Genomic DNA, 23,341 nt, shown 5'->3' with positions numbered 1-23,341 from the left:
GAGCTATGGTACTGTAAAATGTGTTTGCAGATTTCAACAAAGACTGCCAGGCCTTTTATTTCTATTTCAGCAATGACAATTAGAAATGGAGCAATAACGCTCTACTCTTTGTGTTTTACCTATATAACACAGTACAATGTGATGGCAGATTTAGAAGACCAAGCCTGCCAGACCTATTATTTGGGCATCTTGTGAGGTCTGATGACATATGTGAGGTGGTCTGATGGGCATCTGGTGAGGTCTGATGGCATATGTGGGGTGGTTTGGTGGGCACCTGGTGAGGTCTGATAGCATATAAGCGGCATGTGGAGTGATCTTGTGGTATATGTGGGGCATCTGGTGAAGTCTGAGGACATGAGGCAAAGTTTGATGTTATATAAGGGTCATCTGGTGAAGTCTGATGGAATATAAGGAGCACGTGGGGTGATCTTGTGGCATATAAGGGGCATGTGGCGTGGTTTTATGGACATCTGGTGAGGTCTGATGGTATATAAGGGGTATGTAAGGAGGCTGATTGCCATGTATGGAGCATGTGGGAAGGTTGATTGGCATGTATGTGGCATGTGGATAGGCTGATTTACAAGTATGGGGCATGTGGGAAGGCTGAAGGCATATATGGGGAATGTGAGTAGTTCTCATAGCATGTGGATAGGCTGATGTGTATGTAACGGGCACGTAGTGAGGTCTGTTGGGAATGTGAAGAGGTCTGAGGGGCATGTTGACTATTTATAACTTTTTTTATCCCCACTTCATCAGTTCCCTCCACAGCGATTGTGGATACAGAAGCCCTGTGAGCTACTGTGGAGAGACTGTACCCTTTGAACCCTTCTCCACTGGACACAGCAGCGAGGTAAGAGCTGAGATGATTATTATTCTGAACATTTTGGCAATGAATATCTTGTTTTCACTTAGCAAGATATTGTAAATTATGTTATATTTTTAAAGTATGTGTGTGTGGTATGTATGTGCATGTTTATACTGTGTATATGTATATGCACAAATATATAAAAGGTAAAGTTGGCTCTTTGCCGCATCTATAGATATTTTTCTGCTCTTAGGCTCCGACCGGTTGGCCACCAGGGGCAGACTGGGCCCAGGGGGGCATTTGCCCCCCAAATTGGTCCCATAGTGAGCTACCTTGGGCTGAGTCACTGGGCCACTTGCATTTTTTCCCCTTTAAAGTAGGCTGCTGAGTCGAGTCTTGCCCCCTGGGCTAAATTTGCAAGTCGTCCCCTGTTGGTCACCCCTGGCTTACACTATGACTCCTCCAAAGACCCTGCTAGCCCACAATGACCTTTGCACACCCCAATATCATTATCTTCGTGACTGATAGAATACTGGAAGTTGTATTAAACATGCTTCCCACTAAAATCAGTTTGTAACCAATATTATTTTTAATGGCAGGAAACTTAATGGAAATATTTACATTACGGTGATGTGCGTGTGGTTGAACATTACTGTTTAATATGAAAGGGCAAAGTGAGGAGGAACATTTAAGTGACAGGACCTTATCTCTAAATTACATGGGTGCACAAATCTCCCATGTGACAGTAGCACAACTATAAATTATTTGACCTTTCACAATGCTTCTAGATCACGCCTTGGGAAGTAAAACACTTGACTGTAAATATATTTTCGCAGCATTATAGAATTGGTGGTGAAAACAGATAATACTACATATGACACCCATAACAAACTGCACAATAAGCCACTGTAAAAACTGGAACATTTCTATCTTAAGTATTTTAAAATACGTTATTTTCAATTAAATGCATACACATAAAAGCAATTAAGACGTTTACTTCTACTTTTTGTAGAGTTCAACAAAGGAAAAACTTTTCTAATTACAAGTGCATGGTTCATTTATGGTAAAATGAAAAAAAAAAAAATAGACCATAAGGGAAGATCTCCTCATCCTTTGCCTTGCAAATACTCTTCAAGATCAAGGGCTGTTGGCTTCATCTATTATATATTCCACTGAAACAGTGTTCTTTTGACCAGAGCCTACATCTCTCTCTTGCCTTAAGCTCTGACCAATATTTCATTGGGCAATTGAAGTCAAAGATACATATTGCTTCATATTCTCTTTTTTCTCTTTTGCAGACTATTTGGTACAGCCCTGTGCTTAGACTTTCAACGTATGCGACGTAGATAGGTCAAGAGCTGCAGCATTAAATTGTTCAATCAGGTTTAAATTTACAGGAAAGAAAGAAGATTCTATATCTGAGTTTTAACCACATGACTGCCATACAGATCTTAAACGGCTGTTCAGCTAGGCTTTTACACTGTTTATTTCACTCCTCATCCTTCATGACTATTCTGTGGCTTCCAGATTTCCAGGAGAATACATTATAAAATCATTTTGTATGGTTTATTTTCATTTACAGTATTAAAAAGTGACATTAAGTATAAAATGTGTTATTTTATACAGGGCTGGTTCAAAGCTTCAGCCTGCCACCCCTGCTCCCCCAACACCCTATCCTCAAACCCTCACCCATGCTTGACATTTAAAAGTAAATGAATACAAATTCTGCCTTTATTTTACAGGGGCGATCACTACCGATACCCACTTTTGGAATTCTCTACCGCGCCCACATAGACATTCCCACAGCCTTCAAATCTTTAAGTGTTCTTTGAAAACCCATCTGTTTCTTAGAGCTTATGCCTGGTGGTAGTATTCAAACTAATACACCCTCATAGCTGTCCCAATTTTCACTCTGAGACACACTCGCTTCTTTTGTTTCAGCTGTGCCCTCTTTCTTCTCCGTGTGTGACCTGTTTACCTTGCTGTGCGGTGCTGTGGAACACTATGGCGTCGTTGCAAATCTACGATAATAATAATCACAGATTTTCTAGAAAGGGGTTTCCATTTTATGTCGACAGAGTGGGCATGATCAGCATGCCTACTAAAGGTGTGTGGCTATCATTTTAGACAATGTTAGGCCTATTCCCTTCAAAAACATGAGCCTTGCTGCTTATACTACTGTTAGTTGCCCGCAGCTGCCCCTTCACAAGTAGAGCAGTGTATAGGGAGACAAACCTCCCAACAGTCCATGCAGTCGGGACAAAAACCTGACTGATTGGGACAGTCACACAAAATTCAGACTGCATCACCAGAATCAGGACAGTTAAGAGAACGTCTTGCTCTCTACTACCTGTTCTTGCAGCTTTCACCATCTGCAGCCAGTGTCAGATTAAGGACCACTGAAAACTATGAAGGGCCTATTGTGAGATGTGTGCTGCCGGAGGGAGTATGACCAGTGTCATAAAAGTGTGGCCAGCACCATGGAGGGTATAGATAGCTCCTCACTCCAACCACTTCCATCTCCCTCTCCAATATCAGAGGGTCCCCAAATGGGCAATAAAAACCAAACAGATTAAACAAAAGAGCTAATTATTAATTATAAATTATAAGTTAAAATGTCTTTCCTAGATATTGATGCCTACTGCCCAGCAACACTGTCTGACAGTCTGATTGTATACCATTTCTGTGTAAAAAATAAAATATGTATTATCTCTCTGAATGGGGATTATTGAGTGTAGTTGTTAATGGTATAAGGACGCTATTTTGACACTTAAAATTGTATCAATATATATATAGACAAGAGATTGTATATAAAGGGTATCAATCAATAGACAAGAGACTACATAAAAATGCCACAAGAAAATGTATAAAAAGTCACTGTATTGATACCATTTTTATATGTCTATTTAGAGTGATACAGTATCAATCAACATAGACAGCAGAGCCTAATGTGGAGTACTATGCCAGTTTGCATGTATAAATTGTATGCTTTTTTATGCTCACATGGAGAATGCACACATATATGCACACAACTGACACTTGCGAATCCTTATGACTGGAGAGGCTGAACGGGGGAGTGAAGGAGTGGTGTAACATAGGCCAAGTACAGTAAGGGCATGTTCATGCAAATGTGGCAGATACAGACCAGTAGTTATGCATTATGCATAACTTTTGCACCTACTATAAGGAGAGGTATAAATACGATGATGATGTTGACAAATGTCATAAATGTGGCGCATAAGCTCCTGATCCTGAATCGGCCACATCTATAGATCTATAGGATCTACAGCATCTGCCCAGTGCTTGACTACCAGCAACGTCATAACGTCACAATGCTTTCAGTGGAGAGGAGCTGAGGGGAGCCAGGATAACAAAGAAGAAAGAAGAAGCAGAGAAGCTGGCAAAAGAAGAAAAGAAGAATAGAAAGTAATTACATTATTGCAGAAAAAACGGGTGGAGAGGAGGCTAGAGAAAATGGGTGCAGAGGTGGCTGGAGAAACTGAGGGAAAAGGGGGATAGAGAAAATGGGGGGAAAGGTGGCTGGAGAAAACCGGTGCAGATGTGACTAGAAAAAAGTGAGGGAAGATGGGTACGCTCAGAGTTACAGACTATTAATTTAAAAGAACTGCCCACTATTTGGCTCTCTTCTGGTGTTGTCTATTAGTATCATTAGTTTTACATCTGCAGAACACATGCAAATAAATAGAGAAGGGTAATCTAAATGGCTTAGATACATCATTAAGCTATTTTTTTGTTAAAAGCTTGTGGGCAAGAGGGCTTTTGAGAGATAATCTGGTTGGCAAGGGGGTATGTGAAAGGAAAGCTGTTTGGCAGGGGAGCATCTTTGAGAAAAGCTAGTGGGCATGGGGGACGAATTTGAGATAAAAGCTGGTGGGCAGTGAGTCATGTGTGACAAAAGCTGTTTTGCCAAGAAGGGACAGCTATACTGATCCAATGAATTATATCACTGTGCCTGGGAATCTATAGTGATTTGCTGCTAATCACATCAATCAACAAAATGCAAAAACTGGGGAGGGGGAAGTTAAATTTGATTTATATGTACTGCACTGAAATAATTATATCCACAATTTGTGAATACTACTATAGGCTAAAGAAGCAAGAAGGGAACATAGATATATAGTCATTATGAGGATAAAACATTACTTTAGAAATGGTTGAGCTGCCTGCCTGCACAGAGCTCCATCTTCACGCTGCTCTGCACTTTTCGTTTTCTCCCTTCCCTTCCACAAGTCCAAATCCCATCCTTACATGAGCATGTGTGAGGGAGTGACCTCCCTTCTCTAACACAAGCCTTGCCCACTAAAGGTTGATTAAAAGGGTGATGCCTTAGCATACCAAAAATACCCTGATTACTGGACCTCTTACATATTTGACCCTCAATAAAACACCAATATCTCTAATACCTCAACTTTCTTCTGGTCTAAACACTATGCATCAAAACTCATATAGTAAAAAAGTAAAAGAAAAGTAAATATAGAGAGTATAAAGATATTTTGGCATATTTTACCCTATTACACTTGAGAACATCTGAAGTCAATTTCCAAATATTCTCAGAATCAGCCTGATATCTCCTATTCTGGTCTTCCTCCTTTTCATGTTCCTATTCATTTCCCACCGCACTATATTAAAACCCACCAGTTGCAACCAAGTGAAAAATCTATATATTCTAGTCTCCAAATATTTTCCATTGCCTCCAGTTCCTAGTGGACCACTAATGGTGCTTCAAAAAAGAGATGTGAATTACGATCCACAAATGCCAAAATATAGGTTGGTGTATGTTTGTCTTGTGCACCCGCTATTGCATCTATATTGACCTGTTATGATGAATTCTATTGACCCTTGCCCTCTCTAGCAGCCACCAGTACTTCTCAAAGACATGGCCTTACTCATGGACTCCACCTATCTATCATCTGACTACTACACCGTCCTTTATCCTTCTGACTTAGCTCTCTGTCACATCTCCTACTGATTTAATAAATTCCTAATGATTGAATACAACCTCCTGTCATCATTCTGTTTGTGTGAGTGTGTAACATATCAAAAGTTCACTTTGTAAGATGTTTCTAAAAAGGCTATGCTATGTACAGGCACATATTTGCTTATCGTTGTACTGACTGCTGCTACTGGTGTCTCAATTTCAGTTGCTGCTTGTCTGGATCCTGGAATGTTGGGACCCTGTTTGGAAAAAGGATAGTTACATGAAATATGGAAAACCTAGCAATGATTTAAAACTCTAGTCTTTCCTTCCAAGAACCAGCTCCAACCTTAAATCTAGAGCAACAATGTTTAATAATGAGCCCTCACTACCTGCAAGTAGCCCAGATATTAAATCAATAGCTATCACGTTTAATTAATTTATTTTCCCCCAGCCTAACCCGACATTAAATTGATAGTATTCACATTTAATAAAATAACTATTTCCACCCAATCAGCCCCAACATTAAATTAATAATATTCACATTTAGTAAATAGACCTATTCTCATCCGAAACAGTCCAGACATTACATTCATAGTATTCACGTTCAATAATAAATCTATTTTCATTCTGAGCAGTCCAGACATTAAAGAGTTAGTAATTTAATAAATAGTCATCCTCCCCAAATTCAGACCCAAATTCTATTAATAACCCTCAAATCACCATTAAATTTATAGTCCCATGACCCCAACGTAAATTAATAAGCCCCACTGTGATAACATGATTACATTAAATTGCCCCCCAAATCAAATAAATAGCCCGCACCATTAAATTAATAGTTCCCAACCACCATTAAATGATTAACCGCCCCTTCTGCCCAGCATAAAATTAGTAGCTCAGGCCCCCGATACCATTACATTAAGAGTTTTCCTCCCCACCCACTTAAAATCTTTCATCCTGCAGATGTCAGCAAGGGAGAGAGTGTACAACTAACTTGTAAAACAGGCCACCATAAACTGTATCTTCACGTCCTCCAAGGATGGACCTTGTGTGGCTGGGAGGAGTGCGTGTCCTGTCCTAAATGAAAGTCAGGATGGCTGGGTAACTAACAAGTTGTGCCGCCAGCATGGAGTGAAATAAAAATGTCTTAATTTTACTCGGTGCTCTAGACAGCTGTCTTAAGCTACCTAATGGTAGCACCAGGCCTGATTGTTTCAGCGATAAGTAGGCTTTCAATGTAGACGTATAAGGCAACAGTTACAACATGTCACTGACTCAGGTAAGTCCAGTGTTCATTTCATTTTTGTCTTCACTGCACCACCCAATGTTCTTCTCCCCGGCAGCGACCACTCCAGGGCATCAAATGTATATTATACCCTACACTTATAGTTCAATCTGTAAAGAAATGGAAAAAGGCAGTTTGCTTTCTGTCTTTATAGGCCCCCCTCCACTTGTTTAAAAAACCCAAAAATTCAGCCGTTATAGAATGTACAATATTAATTGAAAGGGACAAAGCCAGTTTGGTTTCTGGCTCTCTAGGCCCCCCTCCACTTGTCGAAAATACAATAAAATTCAGCCGTTATAGACTGTACAATATTAATTGAAATGGACAAAGCCAGTTTGGTTTCTGGCTCTCTAGGCCCCCCTCCACTTGTCGAAAATACAATAAAATTCAGCCGTTATAGACTGTACAATATTAATTGAAAGGGACAAAGCCAGTTTGGTTTCTGGCTCTCTAGGCCCCCCTCCACTTGTCGAAAATACAATAAAATTCAGCCGTTATAGACTGTACAATATTAATTGAAATGGACAAAGCCAGTTTGGTTTCTGGCTCTCTAGGCCCCCCTCCACTTGTCGAAAATACAATAAAATTCAGCCATTATAGACTGTACAATATTAATTGAAATGGACAAAGCCAGTTTGGTTTCTGGCTCTCTAGGCCCCCCTCCACTTGTCGAAAATACAAAAAAATTCAGCCATTATAGACTGTACAATATTAAGAGAAATGGACAAAGCCAGATTGGGGTCACTCTGTCTATGACACCCTACCCTTAAGGATAAATTGCCCAAACAGCAGCCTTTCAAGACGGTACGTGATATGGAAATGCCACAAGTCCCTTTCCTCTTTGGGGGTAGATTGCACCCTACACTTACATAGAAAGTTTTAAAAAGATGTTATCGTCATCATCTTCAGCTTCATCCTCACCCTCATCAGTGTGTACGTCATCATCACAGACTATCAATTCATTGCCGCTTGAATCCGCCATTAGAGAACAGTCAGTGCTTGGATGTCTTGGATGGTGAAGACCTTTCTCGTGGAAGATGTAGTTCATTTTTATAAACATCATTTTCTCCACATTTTTGGGAAGTAACCTTCTCCGGCGATCACTGACTAAGTTCCCTGCTGTGCTGAACACTCGTTCAGAGTACACACTGGAGGGTGGGCAGCTTAAGCATTGCAAAGCAAGTTTCTACATGGGTTTCCAAATGGACTGCTTTTCTTCCCAGTACGGAAAGGGGCTGTCTGACATTTCCATATCAACTACCTCTTGAAAGTAATCCTCCACCATCCTTTGCATGTTTATACTCGTATTGGATGGAGTAATGGGCAAAGTGACAAATTTTTTTGAAAAATCCTTCAAACCAGCCCAGATGTTAAATTGTTCTGGTCTGCCCCCTACGTCTTCCCTGCTTCTTTTTGGAAAATTTAATTTTTTACGAGCAGCAGCAGCTTGAGAAAGTAAAGGAGGACATGTCGTCAAGCCGAGGCCCAGTTCAGCGGCCAACTTCCTGAGCAATAGCTCCTAGCAAAACTTCACATCTCGCTCATTTACAAGTAAAGACTCAATGTAGGTTTATACCTTGGATCAAGCACAGTGGCCAAAACGTACTGATCCGAGTTCAAGATCTTAAAAACTCGAGGATCATTGTGAAGCAAATTAAGTACTTGATCGACAAGGCCAACATACTTTGCTGAATTACTTGCTTTCATCTCCTCCTTCATTTTCTCAAGCTGCTTTTGAAATGGTCTAATTAAAGGAATGACTTGGCTTAAACTAGCAGAGTCTGCACTCACCTCACACGTCACAACTTCAAATGGTTTCAGCACCTTGCACAGCACTGAAAGGATTCCCCACTGTGCAAGAGTGAAATACATCCCCCCTTCTTTCCCAATGTCATGGCTTGTGCAATATGCTTGGATGGCTTTGCGCTGTTCCTCCATCCTCTGAAGCATGTACAGGGTGGAATTCCACCTAGTTACCACCTCTTGCTTAAGTTGGTGGCAGGGCAAGTTAAACTGCTCTTGGAGCTGCTGTAATCTCCTACATGCTGTGGCTGAATGCCTGAAATGGCCTGAAATTTTACGGGCCACCGAAAGCATCTCCTGCACCTCACGGTTATTTCGTAGGAAGCTCTGCACCACCAAGTTGATGGTGTGAGCAAAACAGGGAATGTGTTCAAAATCACCCAGCTGTAATGCTCGCACTATATTGTTGGCGTTATCAGAAATGACATACCCTGGGGAGAGTCCAAGTGGTATAAGCCATACATCAATCACATCTCTTAGTTTGCGTAACAAATTGTCAGCTGTATGCCTGTTAGTGAAGCCGGTGATACAAAGAGTGGCCTGCCTGGGACAAATGTTGCGTAGTGGTGTACATGCTGCTGCTGTTCCTGCTGGTGAAGGTACATGACCAACCCAGTGGGCTGTCACAGTCATATAGTCTTTGGTTTGACCACTTCCACTTGTCCACATATCTGTGGTTAAGTGGACAGTGGGCAGAATGGCATTTTTCAGCGCAATCTCTACATTTTTACACACTTTTTGGTATAGTTGTGGAATTGCTTTACGGGAGAAATGGTGTCGAGATGAAATTCTGTAACGCGGGCACAAAACCTCAATTAACTGTGAAAAACCAGCTGCGTTTATTGTGGAGATTGGACGCAGATCTAACACTAACATTGCAGCCATGGCGTCTGTGATTCGCTTGGCAACTGGGTGACTGCTGTCATATTTGATTCCCCTCGCAAATGATTGTTTCACAGTTAATTGCTGAAATGTAGGACTGCTCATTTTCTTGACCTGCCTCTGGTATGACGATTCACCCTCAGCAGCAGCAACAGCAGCAGTAGTGGGACTAACGCTTTCTTCAGAGGAATCAATAATAGTTCAGGAGTCATCCAGCCTTAAGTGGGATGCCGGGCTAACTCCGAGCGCTACTGAGGATATTGATGAGGATGGTGTGGTGGGTGTATTTTATAGCCGTCGGGAAGCGGAGGGTCTTAGCTGATGATGGAGTGCTTGTAATTTTTTGGGAAGAACTTTCAGCTTTTCCCAACACTTTGCCATGAACTCTCGTTAAATGGCGTAACATAGACGAGGTTCCAAGATGGTTAGGACGAGGTTCCAAGATGGTTAAGGTCTCTCCCTTGACTGACTGCGACTTGACATACACTACAAATGGCTATACAATTGTTGTCTGTGTTTGGGTAGAAATAATTCAACACATAAGAAGTGGATTTTTTTGTTTTATGCCCAGGCATGACAATGGCCTTTTTCTTGTCACGTGCCAGAACTGCTGCTATTGGTGCAGGACTTACACAAACAACCTCATCCTCATCAACATCCTCATTAGCGCCCTCGTCGCCTACACAAATCTCCCCCTCATCCTCTTCTAATTCCAAAGTGGCATCCTCAATTTGTGTATCACCGGCTACACTCGGGCTACTAAGGCACACATCAGCAGAATGCTCACGATTAGACATCGCACTGTTGGATGGACTCTCCACAGGGATTGGTGTCATTTGTGAATCAGAGCAAACATTATCCTCTAATGCCTTACTGTTATCTTGCAGCTCGGCTTTGACGCGCAACAGTAGTTGTGCACCAATTGCAGGCTCGGTAACTTTTTGGGATCTGCCACTAATAGCCAAAGGTAAAGGCCTCATTCTCTCTTTGCCACTGCGTGTGTAGAATGGCATGTTGCCAATTTTTTTTTTATCGGCACTTAACTTTTGCTCAGTAACACTTCTTTTTCGCTTCAACGCAGTAAAAAAAAAATTATATTTTGTTTTTTGGACTGATTTCGAAACACTCTGTAGTTTGACATCGCCTTGCCCAGATAACGTACTGGAAACACTAACATCAGGACTGGTGACAGAACCTGGTTGCTTATTCTGATCATATGTGGACTGCTTTGAATCCATTTTGAGCGCAAAGCACTTGTAGTGGTAAAAATTATTTGGTAAGATACTGCTGACAGATATGACTTTTGACAGCCAGAAATATTTATGCACAATTATGGGGGACACCCCAAAAGCACTGGGGAGTGCTAAAAATTATTTGGTAGATACTGCTGACAGATATGACATTTGACAGCCAGAAATATTTATGCACAATTGTGGGAGACAACCCAAAAGCACTGGGGAGTGCTTAAAATTATTTGGTAGATACTGCTGACAGATATGACTTTTGACAGCCAGAAATATTTATGCACAATTATGGGGGACACCCCAAATGCACTGAGGAGTGCTAAAAATTATTTGGTAGATACTGCTGACAGATATAACTTTTGACAGCCAGAAATATTTATGCACAATTATGGGGGACACCCCAAAAGCACTGGGGAGTGCTAAAAATTAGTTGGTAGATACTGCTGACAGATATGACTTTTGACAGCCAGAAATATTTATGCACAAATATGGGGGACACCCCAAAAGCACTGGGGAGTGCCAAATATTAAAAAAATAAAATAAACCTCTATTCTCCTCTCTTCTCTAGCGATTTTTGTTACAGCAATTGGATAAGAATATTGTATTCTCTGTCTCTGCTCTAATCAGCCTCTGACTACACCCTGCTCTCTCCCTCTGTCAAATGGCGATGGATTGCTGTGGAGGCGTGTATTTATAATCTTGAAGTATCGCGAGAACCGAGCCACGAGATCCAATGACCAGCGCCGGTGCTAGGGTTCACGGCGCCCTAGGCAAAATTTCTCTGCCCCCGCCTCTCCCTCCCCGTGAACACACTAAAAAGAAAAAGGAGAGTTTACTTACCTTTTCTCTAGCTGATCCGCGCCTTCTTCACGCAGAGGCGGAGTGATGCATTCTGGGAGGGGAGGGGGGCGCCGGGAAAGAACTTTATTCACACTGTCTGTCTGACAGACAGTGTGATACTTCACAGATGCCCCGCGGACACTGAAAAACAGCAGCGGGCAACCCTAGAAAATCTAGTCAGCGGCGCCCTGCAGGTACCGGCGCCCTAGGCAACTGCCTAAGGTTGCCTAATGGGAGCGCCGGGCCTGCCAATGACGTCACGATGACGTTCAGTCTCGATTTGGATTCGGAGCGGGCGGGAGAGTACCGAGCTACTCAGCTCGGTACTCGGATACCCAAAGTTCGGGTGGGTTCGGTTCTCGGGGAACGGGACCGGCCCATCTCTACTCACAAATTAATGTATTTTAGGATACAAGTCATTCCGGTTTGTCCTTTGCTGGAGTTTAAGTAAAAAATGTAGTTATATAATCACAACAATAAGAGCTACAAATAACAGATATGCCTGCCCATTCATCACACTGTTCTTCTCAACATACTGTGCCACTCATCACACTCTAACTCTCAGTACACTGTCCCCATCATCACACTGTCCCCCTCAGTACACTGTGCCCCTTATCACACCGCTACACTTAGTACACTGTTCCCCTCATCACATTGTGCCCCTCATTACACAATATGCCCTTCATCACATACTATGCCCCTCATTACACTGTCCACCTCATTACACAATATGTCCCTCATCACATTGTTCCTCTCATTACACAATATGCCCCTCTTCACACTGCCCCCCTCATTTCACAATATGCCCCTCATTAAACATACATTACACATATTACACAATATGCCCCCCCTCCCTCCCTGAGTGCACGTCTGCAGTGGCTCTAATGGCTCCAGAATGCCAACTGTATTATGGTAATATCATGGACACACTGTAATTAAAAAATGTAAAGCCGTGGCTTACCTTTTAAGCGATGCAGTCTCATTGTATGTGCCTTTCTTAAAGGGGAAGTTGCAGTGGGTAACCACTGCCTGGGTAAGATAGCTGCTGGAAAGTGGAGGGAGGACGAAAGAGGAGAGAGAGAGAGAGAGAGAAAAAGAGAGAGGAGTTGAGAGAATAAGAAAGGTTGGGGGGAGAATACACATATTTACCAAATAAGGGTGTCCCGCAGTGGATATAGGACAGGTTCCTGCTGTTGCAAAGGCGGGCCCTGAATATAACAAGGACTAATTTTCACTTGTTTACCCATGGCTTGGTTTTTCATGTGCACTGCAGGCAAGTGTAAATGGGACAGACATTTGACATGTGAACACCATAGAGATAAATTAACTGTATGATAGATGCGCTCTGAATGATGATAAATTGTATTAAGCTCCTGGTATATGCATGTTAAACAGCTGAATATGAAAAGGAATATATGTGAGCAAGCAATATGAAGGAAAAGGGAAGAGAAGTTAGTTACATTGCAGGTATTATAGAAAATCAAATCAAACAGTGGGTGTGTGATGTTTGGGAATTTTAGTGCCCTTTTAAGTTTCACTTACTACAAAGCATTATTAATAGTAATAATTATAATAATAACATATAAACTAATAATATTGTGAAGAGGTGCCTAGCGGTGGAGCTAAACTTACCTGATATCGGACATCAGGATGCTGGTAAGTCTGTTTTCTTCACGTTGCTCCACAGCATTGGTGACAGTGAATCTGAACAGATTAGATTGGCGCAGGACCTCCCTGCAGGACATTGCAGATTTTGTTCAAAGAAAAGAAAATCTGTATTCAGCGAGACATTGAGGAATTCCTGCAAGTACGATTGGTATAAAACTTTAAAAACAATTGATACAGCCCAACTTGGAGCCCTTTTGTGGATGTCCCAGTTGTTGCATTGTGATCAGGTAGAATCTCTGTGCCTGTTGTCATTTTCCGCAGACGGTACAATAACATGACAATATTAATGTTTTGGCTTCATTCTTTGTAGAAGGATGAAACAAAATTAAATATTTGCTTGTCATTTTTGGGAATAGCTATTAGGATGATGTTGCTAACATTAGATTTTTCTGTTGTATAATTACATTGTTGAAATGCTGGTAAAATGTGGGTTTTCTAAGAAAACACAGTTCTATCATTCTTACAGTTGAGCAATTTTATGGAAGCCAAGAAGTTGGAATTCTGGGCTGCCACAATATCATCTGATCTTTTTATAAACATCAACTGAAGCTCTGAACAATAAAGAAGTTATTGTATAAAGTAAAAAAAAAAACATATAATTTCCCCTGAATAATCATGCCAACAATCTGGTGGCAACTCAGTATAAGTCTGTGGACCTCTCATTTTCCCGACAAGCAGATATTAGCAGCAGCAAATGTTGTAGGCCCAAATAATGTGAATAGTGAGGACAAAATAGAGAGTCAGAGCGAGGGCATTCCTGGTTAAGTATAGCTACTGTTGCAGAGCAGTGCAAAATCAGCATTTTAATTTGTGGACCAAGATAATTGAAATGACATCAGTAGATGGAATGCATTTTTCGGGGCTTTTCTTATGGTCATTTTATTCTGCAAAAAGAACTTGTTTGCACCACCGTTTCTAGGTGCAGTTACATGCCATGCATCCTCACTCTAATGATTCATTTAAGTGATATAACAGGCTTAACTGATCAGTACTTTAGGAGAAAGGAAAAGGAAACATTTTGATTAATGAATGAAATTACGACTGGGGGATGGATTAAGCCCGAGGGAGATTAAAAGCTGAGGTTTGTGTACATAACTATTTAGCCTCACTAAGGGTTAACAAAGCAGGGAAGGTGTGGTGATGCTTATGTAAGTGTCATAGGGGGCAGGATCAAGGGAACAGGCTATGAAAGCACAGGGAGGTGCCATCAAGTTCCGCTTGGATCCAGGAAAACATCCCTCCCTCCCATTCCCAGTTGCTGGGTCCGGTGTTCTTTGGCTGGTTGCAGTGTTCGCCGTCCTGCTGATGTTCCCTGAGGTAGAGGAAGTGCTCCCCATGTCTTTGCCCAGGTTGTGGTGCTGGCCCGAGGCTGTGTGAACTGTGTGGTCACGAGCTCTGTTATCTGATACGGGTACTGGTACAAGCCCGGAGGTATGATGGGCCACTTGGTGCATGGTCTTGGTTGTTTGGTATAGGTGCTGGTACAACCCCAGAGGTATGTGGAGCCACTTGGTGCATGGGATCGGTGCAAGGAATATGATCCTGAGGCTGGTGCAGCCTTTAGCATGACAGAACACTGTACAGGCGATAGGTAATGTTGGTGAGGTGCACATTGATGGTAGTAGGGCATTTGGAACCCGTTCCGTTCGAAGAGTTGGCTTAGGTTTGGAGCAAGTGCAGCCCATGGGGGCTGGCTTGTGGAGTGTTATGATTAGCCTAGAAGGGTTCGGCTTCCGGAATGCCTGGTGAATTTTTTCCCAGTTTATTGATAAATTCCTAGCGTGCTCTTAGGTAACATGGTGGATAAATGCTGATGTCCTGAGGGTGGGTGACCCGTGATGGTACACCCAGATTGGTATTCATCAATTGCCGATGCTGCGTAGTGTTCTTCCTCCATCATATAAATTTAAATAAACAAGTTAATATGCCAATAAGTTGGTATGGTGTATTATATTACAGATGTGTTAAGGTTAAGATTAAAGTTTTATAACTTTTGTTATCAACCACTAAGCATTTTATGGGTCTAAACTGATAGCAAGTTATTTGTACATGTGCGAGGGTGAACAAGGCTGAAACAATGCAGTTTAGCACTTCAAATTTCTAATGATATCTGGTATTAATAACTTCTAATGTATAGAACACTTGTAGTTGCTCCTGTATGTGATTTACCTTAGTGCACTATATGTTACCCTATTACTACTTACCTTATTATTCTTAAATATTCATGTTTCATGACATGCTACCCTATTACTACTTACCTTATTATTCTTAAACATTCATGTTTCATGACAATTACTGCGTTTAACTCTTTAAATGCATTACCACACCAACCTGCACTATTCCATGATATTCTAAAACCCTTTTGAGGATAGCTTAATCACATTAGTACATATATGCTGTGAAAAAATAAAACACGCACACATTTCTTTTAAAATAATACATTTTCTTATAGCAATAACAAACAAAAATAAACCTTTTAGACATATAACATCCTAAAATCTATTTTAGAGCAACTATTAAATTTAATGTTTTATAATCATGTTCAGAGTTGCTACATTAATCGAAATTTTCTGAAAGATTTATGTTAGTATGAACAAAGTACTAGCCAGAGGACTGCATGTTTGAGGCACATGTAGATATATTGGGGGTAGATATACACCTGAAGAATAGCAATGTTTGCCTAGGAGAAGACACAATTATTAAAGAAAGGCTTTCTGAGGCCTAAACTTTTATGCTGCAAAACAAAATAATTACTGTAATACTAGATTAAAAAAAAATCACAATACTGACATTCTTCTGCAGGGACCTGGGATGTGCTTCTGTCTTCTCATCAACCTGATCTGTCTTCTCCACAATCAATGTGTGTAATGAAATCTACTGATATAGTGCAAAAACTTGGATGTTATGGACACAATTAGTGGCTCTATATAAATAGCTGCTGATGATGATGATGAGACAAATATACATGCTTATGATGTTATTATTTTCTTCCACTATGTGTCACGGACTTACCTGATCCCCGCCGCTCCGTCCAGCCGCACTTCCGCATTCAGGACCATGTGACCGCACCCGGAGGCGGTCACATGACCACAACCCTAGAGGCGGGGATTTTGAATCCCCTTCAGTATAAAAACCTCACTCTGACACTCGCTGAGTGTCAGAGCAACACTTACCTGTTCCTGGCTCATGCTCTTCGTGGATTGCAGTGTCTTCCTGTTTCCAGTGTCTCCTGTGTGCTGATCTCTGCCTTTTTGACTTCCCTGGCTCTCCTATCCCTGTGTACCGACCCGGCTTGCTCACCATTCTCCTATTCTTGTGACCCGTGTACCGAACCTGGCTTGTTGACTCCGAGTTGCCTTCTGATTCTGCCTGACTCCATTCCTGTGTACCGAACCGGCTTGTTGACTCCGCTACCACCGCTTCACTCCGCTGTACTATATCTTGACGCGAACCTGGGGACCGCGACCTGCGACTCCTGGCAGCGAAGCCCACCCCGCCTTGCGGCGGTTCTTGGTGAACACCGGGGAGATCGTTAGACTCCGCACCTCAGGTAAGCCAGTGCTAATCAAGATTAGTAATATAGTATCCAGAATCTGTTACAGTTTGCTCTGACCATGGATACCACAGCTAAAGATCTGTTGGAGCATTTAGTAGGAAGGATGGATAAGCAAGAAGCTAACCAAGAGCAACTTTTAAAATTCCTCAATAGTCTATTCACTCGGTTGGATGTAGTCCAGAACACCCTAGTGGCTGGTGGATCACCTGGGCCGGCAGTGGCCCCTGTACCTCAGGCCGCAGCAGCAGCTTCTTCCTCGCAGCTACGGTTACCTAACCCACCCAAGTTCGATGGAGACCCTAAAAATTGCAGAGGATTTTTAAATCAATGCTCCATACAATTCGAGATTCTACATGGGAACTTCCTCTCCGGAAAAACGAAAGTGGCCTATGTGATTTCGTTATTGTCCGGTCAAGCTTTAGCATGGGCTTCCCCCTTATGGGAGAGGGACGACCCCATTCTACATAACTTCAACCTCTTCTTGTCCACCTTCAAGAAAATATTTGATGAGCCAGGAAGGCTGTCCAATGCCGCTTCCGGCTTACTACGTCTCCGCCAGGGAAACCAGTCTGTGGGGCAGTATGCGGTCCACTTCAGAACCATGGCCTCTGAACTTCGCTGGAACGATGAGGCCCTAGTAGCTACATTCTGGCAGGGCCTTTCAGACCGAATCAAAGACGAGTTGGTATCCCAGGAACTCCCTACGTCTTTGGACGACATTATCTCCCTCTGTGTCAAAATTGATTTGCGTTTCAAGGAACGTAATTCCGAGAAGGAACAGTCGCGGCGTAGTATGATTCGCTTGGCCCCCAACTTCCAAACCCCTGTTCTTCCCCCTGAAGAGCCCATGCAACTTGGGAGGACCCGCCTATCAGCCGAAGAGAGGGAGAGGAGATTTCGGAACAAGTTGTGTTTATATTGTGGAGAGAGTGGCCATCTTCTGAGTTCTTGTCCCAAACGCTCGGGAAACGACAGGGCCTAATGAGTTCTGGAGCTGTATCGTTGGGCCTCTTTTCTCAGTGTCAGTCAGTTCCCAATAGTAATGATTGCCTGTCTATTCCCATTTCCCTTCAGTTAGGACAAAAGACCTTCCCGCAGTCGGCTCTTCTAGATTCCGGTGCCGCAGGAAATTTCATTTCTGCCACAGTAGTTAAACAATTCGTAATTCCCACACAAGCCTTGGAACAACCCATCTCTCTGATGGCCATTGATTGGGGAAGAATCCCTGAGGGGTCCATCCTGGTACGCACTATTCCTCTTCTACTTCAGATAGGAGCACTTCATCGGGAGAAGATTTCTTTTCTAGTAATACAGAGATCTACCAACCCAGTCATCCTAGGACTTCCTTGGCTTCGTGTCCACTCTCCCACCTTGGACTGGAAATCTGGTCACATATTGTCCTGGGGACAGTCCTGCTTCTCTCGCTGCCTACAGAGAGTGGTTCCCCCGAATAGTCCCAGACGTACCCAAGAATTTCCTGTGACTCTCCTGCCTGAGCCATACCAAACCTTCTCTGATGTTTTTTGTCAACAAGAGGCCACTAGACTTCCCCCTCACAGAATCTGGGACTGTGGCATTGATCTGATACCTGGTAAACCCATTCCCAGGGGCGTGTTTACCCTCTTTCCCTCCCGGAGTCTAAGGCTATGGAGGAGTACATCCAAGAAAATCTAAACAGGGGCTTCATCCGCAAGTCTGCCTCCCCAGCTGGGGCTGGCTTCTTCTTCGTAAAAAAGAAAGATGGGGGCCTCCGCCCTTGCATTGATTACAGAGGCCTGAATGCCATTACCGTTAAAAATCGGTATCCACTGCCACTGATTTCTGAATTATTTGACCGGATTAAGGGTGCCACGATCTTTTCTAAACTTGACCTCAGAGGAGCGTAGAACCTTATACGCATTAAGGAGGGGGATGAATGGAAGACGGCGTTTAACACCCGAGACGGCCACTTTGAATATCTGGTCATGCCTTTCGGGCTATGCAATGCCCCAGCCATATTTCAGAGCTTTATGAATGAGCTGTTTCAAGACCTCTTGTACCAATCTGTAGTCATCTACTTGGACGACATTCTCATCTTTTCTCAAGATCTAGCATCTCATCGTACTCATGTATTGGAGGTCCTCTCTCGTATCCGAAAAAATCAGTTATTTTGCAAATTGGAGAAATGCACCTTCGAGCAGAGACAAATTCCCTTCCTGGGATATATTATTTCGGGCACCGGTCTACAGATGGATCCCACAAAATTGAAAGCCATACTTGACTGGCCCCAACCTTCGGGCCTTAAGGCCACTCAACGCTTCCTAGGATTCTCCAACTATTATCGTCAATTTATCAAGGGGTACTCCTCTCTCGTGGCTCCCATCACAGCATTGACCCGCAAATCTGCTGATGCTGGTATTTGGTCCTCTGAGGCTATCCAAGCCTTTATATTATTAAAGTCTCTCTTTTCATCTGCACCCATTCTTCAACAGCCAGATTGTTCTCGTCCCTTTGTCCTGGAGGTAGATGCCTCTTCTGTTGGCACAGGAGCCGTACTATCACAGCGAGGTGCTTCTGGAAAACTTCATCCCTGCGGATTCTTTTCCCGTCGCTTTTTACCTGCTGAGAGGAATTATGGGATTGGCGACAAAGAGCTCCTGGCCATCAAATTGGCTCTCTCCGAATGGAGACATTTACTAGAAGGAGCGCAATTCCCTATCACCATATATACCGACCATAAGAATTTGCTTTACTTACGCACTGCTCGATGTCTAAACCCTCGACAAGCAAGGTGGTCCTTATTCTTCTCACGCTTTGATTTCAACATCACTTTTCACTCGGGATCTAAGAATACGAAGGCAGACGCCTTATCTCGCTCTTTTGATCCAGCTGACATGGAATCCTCGGAAGATAAGAAATTCATTGTAAATCCATGTCAAGTATTGGCAGCTACACACCTGAAAAAGGGTTGTCCTCCAGGCAAAACATTCATTTTGCCACATCTACGCACCCGGCTCCTTCACTGGGCTCATCACTCACTCTTCTCTGGGCATGCCGGCATTCGCAAGACCTGGGACTTATTGTCCCGAAGCTACTGGTGGCCTTCCTTGCTGGAGGATGTGAAGAGATTTGTTGCTGCTTGTTCCAAATGTGCTCAACACAAGACCTCTAGGAAGAAGCCTTATGGATGCTTGCTCCCATTACCCATTCCTGATTACCCTTGGTCACAAATCTCCATGCATTTTATCACGGACCTTCCCCCTGCCAAATCCTGTACTGTAGTGCTTGTGGTCACGGATCGCTTCTCTAAAACAGCCCACTTTATTGCTCTCAAAGGCCTTCCTTCTTCCTCCTCCTTAGCCGATATTTTTATTAAAGAAATATTTCGCCTCCATGGCTGTCCTCAACATATTGTCTCCGATAGGGGATCACAATTCATATCAAAATTTTGGTGGTCTTTTTGCAATAAATCCGGGATTAGGCTTGACTTTTCTTCCGCATATCATCCCCAGTCCAATGGGGCTACTGAGAGAACCAACCAAGAATTAGAGAAGTTTCTAAGAATATTTATCTCTAGTAACCAAGACAACTGGGTGGACCTTCTCCCTTGGGCCGAGTTCGCCCATAACAACCATTTTCATGAAGCCATCTCTAACTCCCCCTTTTTTGTTCTGTATGGCTGCCATCCTAGACTACCCACCTTCTCTCAAGTCTCATCTTCTGAAGTTCCAGCAGTGGACTCTCTGGTTCGTAACTTCTCTGATATTTGGGAACAAACCAAGACAAACTTAAAACAAGCAACTACTCGTTCCAAAAAATTCTACGATAAAAGGAGAAGAATGACTCCTAGTTTTGCAGTTGGTGACAGGGTATGGCTATCCACCCAGAACATTCGTTTAAAGGTTCCCAGTAAAAAATTTGCTCCCAAGTTTATTGGCCCATTTGCTATATCTGAGATTATTAATCTCGTAGCCTTTAGATTGAGTCTGCCTCCCTCTTTACGCATACCCAATGTCTTCCATGTCTCCTTGTTAAAACCGATGGTAACCAACAGATTCTCCACCTCATCCAGAACTCCTCCTCCTGCTGTGGATCGGGATCAAGTTGAATACGAGATTAAAACTATCCTAGATTCTCGTAAAGTTCAAGGTGCCATACAGTTCTTGGTGGATTGGAAGGGTTACGGCCCTGAGGAGCGCTCATGGGTAAGAACCATTGACCTCCATGCTCCCCGTCTACTTAAATCCTTCCATAAAAAATTTCCTTTGAAACCCTATTAGGTGTTCGGAGTCCACCTTTATGGCAGGGGGGTACTGTCACGGACTTACCTGATCCCCGCCGCTCCGTCCAGCCGCACTTCCGCATTCAGGACCATGTGACCGCACCCAGAGGCGGTCACATGACCACAACCCTAGAGGCGGGGATTTTGAATCCCCTTCAGTATAAAAACCTCACTCTGACACTCACTGAGTGTCAGAGCAACACTTACCTGTTCCTGGCTCCTGCTCTTCGTGGATTGCAGTGTCTTCCTGTTTCCAGTGTCTCCTGTGTGCTGATCTCTGCCTGTTTGACTTCCCTGGCTCTCCTATCCCTGTGTACCGACCCGGCTTGCTGACCATTCTCCTATTCTTGTGACCCGTGTACCGAACCCGGCTTGTTGACTCCGAGTTGCCTTCTGATTCTGCCTGACTCCATTCCTGTGTACCGAACCGGCTTGTTGACTCCGCTACCACCGCTTCACTCCGCTGTACTACATCTTGAGGCGAACCTGGGGACCGCGACCTGCGACTCCTGGCAGCGAAGCCCACCCCGCCTTGCGGCGGTTCTTGGTGAACACCGGGGAGATCGTTAGACTCCGCACCTCAGTTAAGCCAGTGCTAATCAAGATTAGTAATATAGTATCCAGAATCAGTTACACTATGTCAGATGCCCCAGGATGAAGAAGCTGGAGGTAGTGGGCAGTGCTCAATGTTGGACGAGTTCTTTGAAAACATATATCAAAGCTAAGCAATGCTAATTTACATTTAAAAAAAATGGACCAAATACACAATACACTCACAATTATTCATTCCACATGGGAGCGATTAACAGATACAATTGTTGGTTATCTCCAGAAACCACCTCTTGCCCCAACTGCACCTGTGTCATCTTTTGCCCCTCCTTACCCTGTGCAACCATATGCCCATCCTTCCCCTGTGCAACATTGTGCTCCTCCTGCCATTATGCCACATTTTGTCCCTCCTTCCCAACGCAATTTTTTTACTCTCCTTCCCATATGCCATTTGATACCCCAGTTTACTCTCCTTACCATCAGCCACCAGATTACCCTCCTTACCATGAGCCTTCCCCATTGACATATGCAGCCCCCTGCACCAATACTTTCTGCTACCCCTCCTGCTCCACTTCTAGTTGCTGTCCCTCCTGCTCCTATTCCATCTGCTACCCCTCCTGTCCCAATGCCATCGGCTGCTCGGGTGACCTGAAAGCAGCTCCAATTAAGTAACAAAGGGAATATTCTGCCAAAAGATACTTACATGTAAATGAAGATGAAATCAGATATGCCATGAGGGCAGAATAATATTGTGCATCTGGAGGACTAAGATCGATGTCTTCTTCCTCCTGACCAGCAACCATGGCCTCTTGCTCCCATTGAAGGCAATATTGTGAAAAATTCCCTTATGCATTTTTTAATTTGGGGTATCTTTTGGGGTATATTTTGAGTCTCCTCTGAAGTCTACAGACAAAACATACTTCCATACAAATATACAAACATTTTGATTTGTTGTGTTACAAAAGTAAAAATGTATGCAGTTCTAACATTTTAAAACAAAACCACATTGTACAAATTATGTAACTATGACTGCATATTTGAAATAATGCAAGATGAACATTCATTTAATTCATTTATAAGTCTCACAGAGAACAACACTTTAAATAAGGGTCAGTTACAAAATTTAAATATTATGCCATGCTTTGGAAAGAAAATAATTTTGCTCGTACTTAGGCACTGATGTGAAAGTTTCACCTATTTTTTTTTTAGTAAGCAGTTAGTAATTTATTTTCTTGTGCTTTCTATTTTGGATCTAAATTACACAATGACCTCCACCTTTCATGGTACACTATATGGATAAAAGTATTTGGCCTCACTTGTTAATTATTGAATTGAGGTGTTTCAATCAGACCCATTGCCAGGGATGTATAAAAATCAATTACCTAGCAATGCAGTCTCCATTTGGAAACATTTGTGATACAAAATGGGTTGTTCTGAAGAGCTCAGTGACTTCAAGGGTGGTACTGTGATAGGATGCCACCTTTGCAATAAGTCGGTTTGTGAAATTTCATC

This window comes from Mixophyes fleayi, chromosome 1 (assembly GCF_038048845.1).
Source record: "Mixophyes fleayi isolate aMixFle1 chromosome 1, aMixFle1.hap1, whole genome shotgun sequence".
In the NCBI taxonomy this organism is placed as follows: domain Eukaryota; kingdom Metazoa; phylum Chordata; class Amphibia; order Anura; family Limnodynastidae; genus Mixophyes; species Mixophyes fleayi.
This window is presented reverse-complemented; position numbering follows the sequence as displayed.